We start from the raw sequence: 10,739 nt of genomic DNA on the forward strand, positions 1-10,739 counted from the left end.
AACCAATTAGGTGTGGCTTATTTGCTGTCAACCAACAGGAAATTTTACTGGTGGAATATTGCACTCTTTGCCTCCCTTAGGGAGCTCAGCAGAACACCAAGCTTTGTACTTTCAGTGTGGGACAATACTTTTGGCAGATTATGTCACTCAGTGCAAGTAAACACATTCATTATGTTAGCTTAAAGATAATTAATATCACAGATACATGACTAGACACAGAATCCAAACAGACAGTGAAAGGCATATAAACCACATCATAAACAAACCAATCCAAAAAATCTAAACCATGTATTATCCCTAAAGTTTACTAATTTATACATGCATAAAGAGGAATCTCTTCCGAGAATGTATCCTGCTTATATGTTGCATCAGGTTTTCGCAAATCGTTCATTCTGAGACGCAGTTGATGATTCATTCTTTACCCTGCACTGTGGCTCTGCCATAGACCTTTATTACCTCACACACTTTGTCCTTTCCCCTCTGTCTCAATGAGCCCCTCATTCAACATCCAACTTTCTTCACCCTTTGGTAATTTCACTCCTTAACTTCCTTCAGCCATGTCTCTTGGAGAGATTTACATAGCATCACAGCACATGTACATAAGCACAACAGACGTATTAAAACAAGAACTGGAAACAGAGAACGCTGGAAATACCCGGCAGGTCAGGCGTCGTCTGCGGAAAGAGAAGAAGTTCACGTTCTAGGTTCTGAACACTTCGTCAGAACTGCTAAAGAGAAACAAGTTAGTCTGGGCAGCAGAGAAGGTGGAAGAGGGTAAGGGGTGGAATAAAGGGAATTTCTCTGAGAGCAAAGTGCAGGGTCTCAACCCAAAATGCCGACCATCCCTTTGTCTCCATAGATCCACTGAGTTCTTCGAGCAGTTCACTCTTTGCTCCAGATCCCAGCATCCGCAGTATCTTATGTCTCCAATTTCTCTGACAGGGTGAAGCGACGGGGCAGTTCAGATAAGATTAAAAATGGGATTAACATTATTAGACATCACAGTCGGCATGGATGAGTTGAGCTGAGGAACCCATTTGTGTGCTGTACAACTACAGGACTCTATGACTCTAAGCTTTCTTGTCTGTGTAATTGTTGCCAATGTTATTTAGTCTGTGCATGATGTACAGTGTGTGTAATGTTTGTCTGACAATAGAACATGACACAGACTATACAACATTAGCAACACATTACACAGTCAAAGGATCTTAATCTTATCTTAACCGCCCTATTATTTCACCCTGTCAAAGATATACTCTGGAGGCACGTGAGCCGGATAGGGTTTTAAGATGAGCGGTGGTGCCCCTCCAAGATGAGAAAGGAAATGTCTTCATAGCGGCAAAGGAAGGGTTGAGGACCTAAATGAGTGCTTTACATCAGTCTTCACCGAGGAGGTTTAGCAAAGGAAGATGTAGTTGAGAAACAAAGGACTGCAGATGCTGGAATCTAGATGAAAAACACGATGATGCTGGAGGAACTCAGCAGGCCAGGCAGCATCCGTGGAGAAAAGCAGGCGGTCAACGTTTCGGGTCGGGACACTTCTTCAGGTCCCGACCCGAAACGTTGACGGCCTGCTTTTCTCCATGGATGCTGCCTGGCCTGCTGAGATGTAGGTGAGATTCTGGATGGGTTGAAAATTGGTAATGAAGAAATACTAGAAAGGCTAACTGCACTTGAAGTGAATAAAGTGAATAATACAGGACACAGCAGCCCGCTCGATAGGTACCTCATCCACAACTATTCACTCTCCACCACCGACGCACAGTAGCAGCAGTTTGTACCATCTACAGGATGCACTGCAGCAACTTACCAAGATTCTTCAGATAACACATTCCAAACCCACAACATCAACCAGCTAGAAGGACAAAGGTGTGGGAATACCACTACTTGGAAGTTGCCCTCCAAGCCACTCACCATCCCGACTTGGAAATATATCGCTGTTCCTTCACGATTGCTGGGTCAAGATCCTGGAAATCCCTCCCTAACACCCACATCTCAAGGACTGCAGTGGTTCAAGAAGGCAGATCACCACCGCCTTCTCAATGGCAGCTAGGGATGGGTAATTAAAAGCTGGATCATCCTGCAAAGCCCACATCCCTTAAATGAATATATATGTAAAGGTTGCCTGGCCCAGACTGGATGCATGGGATCCACGGTGAATTGGCCGTTTGGATTCAGAACTGGCTTGCCCATAGGAGACAGAGGGTAGTGGTCAATGGGACTTATTCTACCTGGAGGTCTGTGACTAGTGGTGTTCCACAGGGATCCGTACTGGGACTTCTGCTGTTTGTGATGGAGATAAATGACCTGGATGAAAATGTACATGGATGGTTTGTAAGTTTGCAGATGATACGAAGATTGGTGGTGCTGTGGATAGCGTAGGAGACTGGCAGAGGATACAGTGGGATATAGATCAGTTGCAGGTATGGGCGGAGAAATGGCAGATGGAGTTCAACCCAGCCAAATGTGAAGTGTTGCACAGTGGGAGATCAAACGTAAAGAGACAGTGCACTGTTAATGGCAAGACCCTTAACAGTGTTGATGAACAGAGAGATCTTGGGGTCCAAGTTCATAGCTCCCTGAAAGTGGCTACACAGGGTGGTAAAGAAGGCATTTGGCATGCTTGCCTTTATTAGTCAAGGCATTGAATTCAAGAGTCAGGAAGTTATGCTGCAGTTTTATAAAACTTTAGTTAGGCCGCATCTCGAGTATTGCATTCAGTTTTGGTTGTCCCATTATAGGAAGGATGTGGAGGCTTTGGAGGGGGTGCAGAAGAGGTTTACCAGGATACTGCCTGGATTAGAGGGCGTGTGCTGTGAGGATAGGTTGGACAAACTTGGGTTGTTCTCTCTGAAGCGGCGGAGGCTGAGGGGAGATCTGAGAGATAGATTATGAGAGGCATAGATAGAGTAGACAGCCGGTATCTTTTCCCCAGGGTTGAAATGTCTAATACCAGAGGGCATGTAGTTAAGGTGATGAGGGTAAATTCAAAGGATATGTGCAGGGCAAGTTTTTTACACAGTGAGTGGTGGGTCCCTGGAATGCACTGCCTGGGGTGGTGGTGCAGGCAAATATGATAGGGGCATTCAAAGAGCTCTTAGATAGGCACATGAATGTGAGGGAAATGCTAGGATATGGACATTGTGTAGGCAGAAGGGATTAGTTTAGTTGGACATTTTATTCCTAATTGTAATTGGTTCGGCACAACATTGTGGGCTGAAGGGCCTGTTCCTGTGCTGTAGTGTTCTATGTTCTATCTGAGGTTGCTGAGAGAAGGCAGGGAAGAAATTGCAGATATCATTCAAACATCTAAAGATGCTTGAGGACTGGAACACTCAAAAAAAGGGTGTAGGGACACATCCGGTAACTGCAGCTCAACCAGACAGTGAGGATAGTTGCAGCAACATTACCCAGGAATAGCATTTGTCACTTGGACATATGTGGGTTGATTACAGAAAATCAGCATGTATTTATTGAAGGCAAAATGTGTGAACTAACTTGGTAGAGCTTTTTGATGAAGTAACTAAGTGGGTGAAAGAGGAAATGCAGTTAATGTGCAACATGGACTTCCAAAAAGCATTTGATAAGATGTTTCATAATAGGTTTGTCATCCAAGTAATAACAGGGTTAATTGACATCCAAGTAATAATTGACATCCAAGTAATAACAGGGTCTGCAGCTGTATGGATAGAATATCAGCCCAGTAACAGAAACATTGAGCTGTCATGAAAGAAAAACAAACAGTTGCAGAAACAGAATTAACATTAATCCTGTATCTCTATCCACAGATGCTTCCAGACCTGATAAATATTTCCAGCATTTTCTGTTTTATTTCAAATTTCCAGCACCTGCAGTTATTTTGAGTTTTGATAAACTGCAGATGTTGGAGATCTGAAATAAAAGCAGGAAATGCTGGGAATACTCAGTAGACAAGGCAGCATCTGTGGAAAGGGCATCTGAAATAATGTTTCAGGTCGACAACTTATCACCAGTGCTGATTCATATTGATAGCCATTGCATTAGTCTTCCCACTTTGACTGCAATCAACAGTTCTATAGGAGAAAACAGAGCAGTCAATTCAAAGTATCAGGCGAGAAAACAAGAGGTAAAATTGCAAAGCACTTTACCAAGTAAGAGGAAAGGTTACCAAGTCATGTTAATGTATTACGTTAAAGTAGGTGCAGTGTGAAAGGTCATGGCTGTCACGTGACACCATTGAGCACTGGTCGAAAGTGACATCACTGTCAATCAAGGTTTGGCTCCACCCACTCATTAGTGCACACTCTTGACCATTGGCTCCTGCACACACCTGTTGTACCTGGCCATGACCTATTAGACCTGTTGAATTACCTGAACTGACTCCACCCAGCTCTCCAGCACTATAAAGAATGCCACATGTGCATGGTTCTCCCTCTTTTTTTTGATTGCTGCAGGAGTTGAAACCATGCTGAAGGGACCATTGGTAAGAGTGTGCACTTCCACAGGGGTTTAGGAGTATCCTAAGTAGCTTCCCGGTAGCATAGAGCCGATGCTTGTTCAGAGTCAGGGTGTTCAGGCATCGTATTGTGTTTTCCCTGATCATTGGTAACCAGTTCGTCGTGTGTGTGTGTGCGCACTTCACCCCCATTGTGACTTCCCCCCGCGTTTTGCCATCACCCATGTGCGTGTGTGCATCCATTCCCATTCATTCTGTTCTGGTGTTTGTCTTTGTGATTAGATCATTTTTGAAAAACTCCAAAGACATGTCTCGAGTCTTCTACCTTTGAGACCCCAAAGAACCTTTCCTCACAACATTTGGTGCTGCGAGCAGGGTCTTAAAGTTCTCAGCTGGACACAGACGTGGGTAGGATGTTCTGGAACAGGGGAAAGAAGGCGAGTGCAGGCACGGAGGAGAGGGTTCCCAGGTGGTCTGATGAGAGTGAGGGATTTGGGAGCTTGGCCAGCTTGCTGGCAGACCACGGTAAGCCAGTGGACTGAGCTGAGCAGTTAGATCCACGTGGTGAGAAACTAGGGCACCATGTGGTGGCCCTCCTCCAGAAGTCGGGGTTCCCCAGAGCCAAAGGGAGTCAAAGGGGTGCCTTCTGGCTCCTGGCGTCCCTCCTGAGATGCCAGGTTGGGATTACTAGCCAGTTGCAGAGTACATGTCTCCAGAGGGAGAAGAGATGGAGACGCTCCAGCAGCGATGTTGTACACTGCAGGAGGCGGTTCAGACTGCCCAGACCCGGGCCAATGACCTTGAGGCCAAGGGTACCAAGGTCGCCTGCCGACCAATTCAAATGCAGCAGGCACAGGCTGCCCGCAGGTCTGGCTGGCAGCCAGACCCATTTAAAATCCAAGCCTTGGTCCAGTGTGGTGACAAGCTGGACGTGTGACTGGGGGATGGGGACATATGGATGGTCAATGATGAGAAGGGGGTACCCAAAGATCCTGAGCTCCATCACACCTGCGCACCCCCCACCCCCCGCACCTGAGCCCCTGCAGGCTCGACCCGTCACCATGTGGTCCCAGTTCCGCCACAGAAGGGAAGAGAGTCAGAATGGGACCTCCGCAGGGGTAGGTGCCCGCGGTCCCTCCGAGACCACGGAGACCCTGGACTTCTGTTAAGGACCTTACCCAGCTGGTGGATCAGTACCACCGGCAGTCGGGTGAACAGCTGGCTGCATGGCTACTCCAGCCGTGGGATGAGGGGGCCCCCAGTGTGAGCTCCTCTCACCAGGAAGCAAGTGCCTGGGGAGCTTGTCGGACCAACAGAGCATTAATAATGGCCTGCGGGCGCCACCGGGGGAGGGGGGAGATCGGGGATACCGCTACCCTGTGGGATTGGGTAGTGGCTGCCATGAGGGCCTGGTACCCTACCTTCCTCGAGTGGGATTTATACGGGCGACCACAGTGGAGCACAGTTAGTGAGGGCACCAGAGTCATCAGGGAATGGGCACTAGTGACTGGCATTTATGCGGGGATGGGTGACCTCGAGTTGTTAGAGAATACCACAATGACCAGTGCGCTAGCGGGGTACCTGGTTGCCACCACGCGCCCCGACCTGAGGCCAGTGGTCCTGCCCCTCATGGGACCGGCTGGTGGGAAGACCGTACGGGAAGCCATCACTCTCCTGGAAGGGCTAGAGTACATGCAGCGGGCGGCACCCACCAAGGTCTGTAGAGTGGAGATGAGGGCTGGGGACACCACCTCTTGTCTCACATGCAAACAGTTGTACTGGGACCTGTTGCGCACAGGGGTGGACCGTGCTAGCATAGATGGGGTCCCAACCTCTGCTCTCCACGCACCATGGAAGGAGCTCTGTGGGGGAAAGCCCAGCCAGGGGAAGACCCACGACCACCCTGGGTCCAAGTCTAACACAGGGGGTACCCCCAACCACTGGACCACATGGGCTGCCCCCGCAGACACTGATACTGCCACTGCCTCTGCCCCTCCCCTACCTGAAACAGCCTTCCCTGTCCTCCGGGCTCAGCTCTGGGACCTGCTGCAACAGGAAATGTCCCAGTCCCACCAGCAGGAACCCTCACCCACAGGGTGGCAGACCTCCACCCCCCTCCCATAGGATGAAGGCCGGGGTCCCCAGCGCGTCTGTTCTGTCACCCTTCCACGCCTGGGGGTCCTGAGTCCACACATACCCGTAGCGGTACACTGGGGAAAGGGGAACGTGCAGAGGTGGATGGCACTTGTCAACATGGGTGCCCAGCACACCATCGTCCCAGGGAACCCCGCCGCGTGGAAGGGGGCATAGATGCAGATAGAGGGGTTGGGAGGTTCTCTTTTGTCCACGAAGGAAGTCAGGGTCCGCATGGCCATTAGGAACCAACCTCCTCGAACTGTAACTGTTTTAATCACAGACTCCACGGAATGCATACTGGGGATTAATGTCTTAAAGGGACAGTCCCTACACACCAACTGGGGCAAGTTCACTTTTGGAGTCGCCAAGGCTACGGTGGTAGTCAGGGTGGCCAAGTGGGAACCGGTTATTGTTCCCCCCCCCTCCAAGGTCATCTGCAGTCAGCAGTATAGGGCGCCGGGGGACACCAAGACATCAGAGTCCATTCAAGCCCTGCTGCGGGAGGGAGTCATTAGACCCACAGCTTCCCTCTTAATAGCCCCATTTGGCCCATCTGCAAAAAGAACGGGACTTGGCACATGACAGTGGACTACCGACACTTGAACACAGCGGCCCCCCACTCACTTTCGCGGTACCCGACATAGTCACTTTGGTGCAGGATATCTCAGGGCGCCAACCCTTCGACTCCCTCGACCCTGAACAAAAACTGCACGCCTGGTTCACGGAGGGCTCCAGCCACCGGAAAAACGTGAAACAGTATTGGAAAGCAGTGGCACTTCATATCATTGGTAACCAATTTGCCGTGTGTGTGTGCACTTCACCCTGTTGCGACTTCCCCTGTGTTTCACGATCACCCCTGTGCATGTGTGCATCCATTCCCATTCATTCTGTTCCCACGTTTGTCTTTGTGATTAAATCATCATTGAAAAACTCCAAAGATTGTGTCCAGAGTCCTCTACCTTTGCAACACCAAAGAACCTGTTCTCACAACAGTAGGGCCCATTGTGTTTGTGCTTCTCTGCTGGAGAGATCCAATGCTTAATCAATCCTGTTAATAAAATGTTCTTGAATGAGCTGGATGCTAATTGGCTGACTTAAACATAGAAGCTGGATAAGGATAAACATTGTGTTTGGTCCTGTGGGAAACATGGGTTCAGTAAGGATAGGCAAAACTTCAATATTGCATTAAGACATGGAAAATTGGGCTAGCACTGATAATAGAGGTTGTGGTTAAAGTCAGGACTTTGGACATGTTGTGACTGTTGCTGAACACATTTGGAGCATCCACATTAGTGAGATGAAAATGAGTCATTTAGTAAGAGCTGAAAAAAGAGGGTAACACTCACCAAACAATCGTCCTCTCACTTACTAATGTAGATCTGAAAAATGACAAGGAAAGACTTATTGGTCCATCTCTACTCTACTTATCATCTTGACAGAATTCAGTTGGTTCTTTAGCAAAATGGTTGATGAAGCACATTCTGGTTGCAATATATTACCTCCTGCAGAAGGAGGGATGCTTATCCAGCTGTAATTTCACCCAGTGAAAACCTGTTGACAAGGGAAAACAGCAAAAAGTTCTATTGTCCATACTTTCTCCTTGCTTTTGTTGCCTTTGCAAGGGAAATTGAGAGGGTGAAGGTTCAGAAACAAAAATTGATGTGGCAAGCATTTTGGGCTTTGTGCAGAGTTCTAGCTTTTATAGTAAAGAAAGAATAGAAACAAGTGAGGGTGCAATAAAGATTTAGAACAATAACAAAACTTTTAAGTTCATAAATATCAGGAAAGATTGCAGTTGTTTCACTGGATGTTGAGTGATACCTTATCAAATATACTTTAAAATTATGAAGGGGTTTACAAGGATAGATACAGAGAAGATGTTTTCACTTGCATGAGATTTCACAAGAGTTATAAGTACTAAGCAGCTGCTATAAGATCACTAGTGGAAGTCAAGAGAAAGCTCTCTAACCAACGAGTAGCTTGAACGTGGAGCTTGCTATCACATGGAGTGGTTGAGGAGATCTAGAAGAGGCCAAGATGGAGGAAGGCATAGCAGAATACCTTGATGTGTTAAGCTGAAGGAGGATGGTATTAACTACAACATTGACCTTTTGGCTATCATTTCTGCAGAACTCCATGCAAAGTACAAAACATAATGATGTTACAGAGTTTTCTCAGGAATCAGCAACTTGTCTCGCACTCCATGCGGTGTGAACTGATTCAGAAATTAGTTCCAGCTTCGTTGAGTTGCCATGGAACTGCTCACGAGGAAATTAAAGCATTTCTGGCAAATACTCGAAGCACCCTACAGTTAGTCCTTGCCCCCCCTAATCATGGTCACATATAGATCCACTGATATTTACACTGGAATGACAAACATGGGTGAGAAAGAACCCTTAACCCTCTTATTAGCATAAGCTGTAATCAACAAGGATGATGTCAACCAGGAGTTCTGAAATAGTATCATTATCTGAATCAAGATGGGATTTGTAAAGATTCCTTCTGTAGGTCAATCATACAGACCAAATTATGTAAATTCGTATTCACTATTCCCCACTGAGACAGTTCTTCACAGCAACAAATAAGCCAGGGATAAAACAAGAGGGCATCTTTAACTTGTTCTGTTGGGAAATCCTGGTGGAATCTGCTGGATTTTTCCTGATGGCTGACACCATTTTACAGCAGAACGTTGTAAGTTTCTGTTTCACTAAATCTTTTGTTTGCACAGGGTCCAACTGACCAGACACTCAACTGCAGCTGAAAAGGCAGAACAAGCTGAAAAATGGACCATTTTTATCTTCAAAAAATAAGATCTGGATGTACTTGAGGCTGAGATTGATACAAATTGGAGCTTGCACTTATGTGGGACAAGGTGACAGGATGTGTGATTTGATGCAATATCTATCAACAGCCCTGCAAAATAGTGAACGTATTGCTTTCTGCCTGGAAAATAATAAATCTAGTGCCTTGATGCTGATTCCCCAAATTTATCAAAACAGAAACTTTCACTAACCACTCAATATTGACTTCTACAACTTTAGATAACTTGCACTTTCTTGCTGTTTGTATCAGGGCAAGCTACTTTTGCCATCCCTGCTGGGCATATCCCGATAGGCCAGACTTACTGCATTGCCACATTACAGGAAAGATGTGGAGGTTTTGGAGAGGGAGCAGAAGAGGTTCACCAGGATGTTGCCTGGATTAGAGAGTAGTAGCTATAAGGAGAGGTTGGAGAAACTCAGATTGTTTTCTCTGGCATGTCAGGGGCTGAGGGGTGACCTGATAGAGTGTATTAAATTAGGAGAGGCATAAATAGGGTAGATAGAGTCTTTTTCACAGAATGGAAATTTCAAATATTAGAGGACATAGCTTTAAGGTGAGAAGGAGACAATTTAAAGGAGATTTACCAGGCAAGTTTTATTTACACAGAGAGTGGTAGCTGCCTGGAATATAATTCTGGGGAAGCAGTGGAAGCAGACATTTAAGAGACATTTAGACAGGCACATGAACAGGCAGCATATGGAGGGATAGAGACCATGTGCAGGCAGATGAGATTAGTTTGGATTGGCTTCATGGCTGGCACAGACACCATGGGCCGAAATGCCTGTTTCTTTTACTGTTCTATGTTCTATGACTTTGCAATTTTAACACCACATCACACAAAGGATCTCAACTGTCCTTTTAACGACTACATTATTCCACCCAACCACCCATCATCACCCTCCACCTCCTGTGCTGCCCAGACTTTCTCTCTTTCTCAGTTCTGAGGAAGGGTCTTTGGTCTGATATTCAGACCTTCTGTAGGATTTTATCAAAGGCTTATACCTGTCTTCAGTACTGCTTAAACAGCATCCTTCCTTCTCCTGCAGTCAGTGTAACGGCTTTGTAATGCCCAAGTTAGCGATGGTTACTGTCACCTACTGTACTTGCAGTGGCATGGTTTACTTGCAGTTGTGATGGACCCAGTGGCCTCCTTTGGTGCTGTAACTATTCTGTGATTGTACAATTGGATTGCTTTCAGCTCATAGGATCATAGAGTCACATAGCACGGAAAATGGCCAGTCAGCCCAACTTAACCATGTGGACCAAGTTGTCTACCAGAGCTAGTCTCATTCTCCCACCTCCCTCTGTGTGGAAAAACTTGCCCCTCAGGTCCTTTTAAATCTTT

General features: G+C 46.8%; 1 long non-coding RNA gene across 2 annotated transcripts in view; it reads left to right on the top strand.

Moving 5' to 3' along the window:
* Window positions 1–10,240, top strand: part of LOC127576125 (uncharacterized) — a 54,514-nt gene extending 44,274 nt beyond the window's left edge. For both annotated transcript variants that reach the window (XR_007957173.1, XR_007957172.1), the window contains exon 3: window positions 9,300–10,240. This is a non-coding gene — a long non-coding RNA (uncharacterized LOC127576125). The remainder of the gene's footprint in view (window positions 1–9,299) is intronic.
* Window positions 10,241–10,739: the final 499 nt, after the last annotated feature.

This window comes from Pristis pectinata, chromosome 1 (assembly GCF_009764475.1).
Source record: "Pristis pectinata isolate sPriPec2 chromosome 1, sPriPec2.1.pri, whole genome shotgun sequence".
NCBI lineage: Eukaryota > Metazoa > Chordata > Chondrichthyes > Rhinopristiformes > Pristidae > Pristis > Pristis pectinata.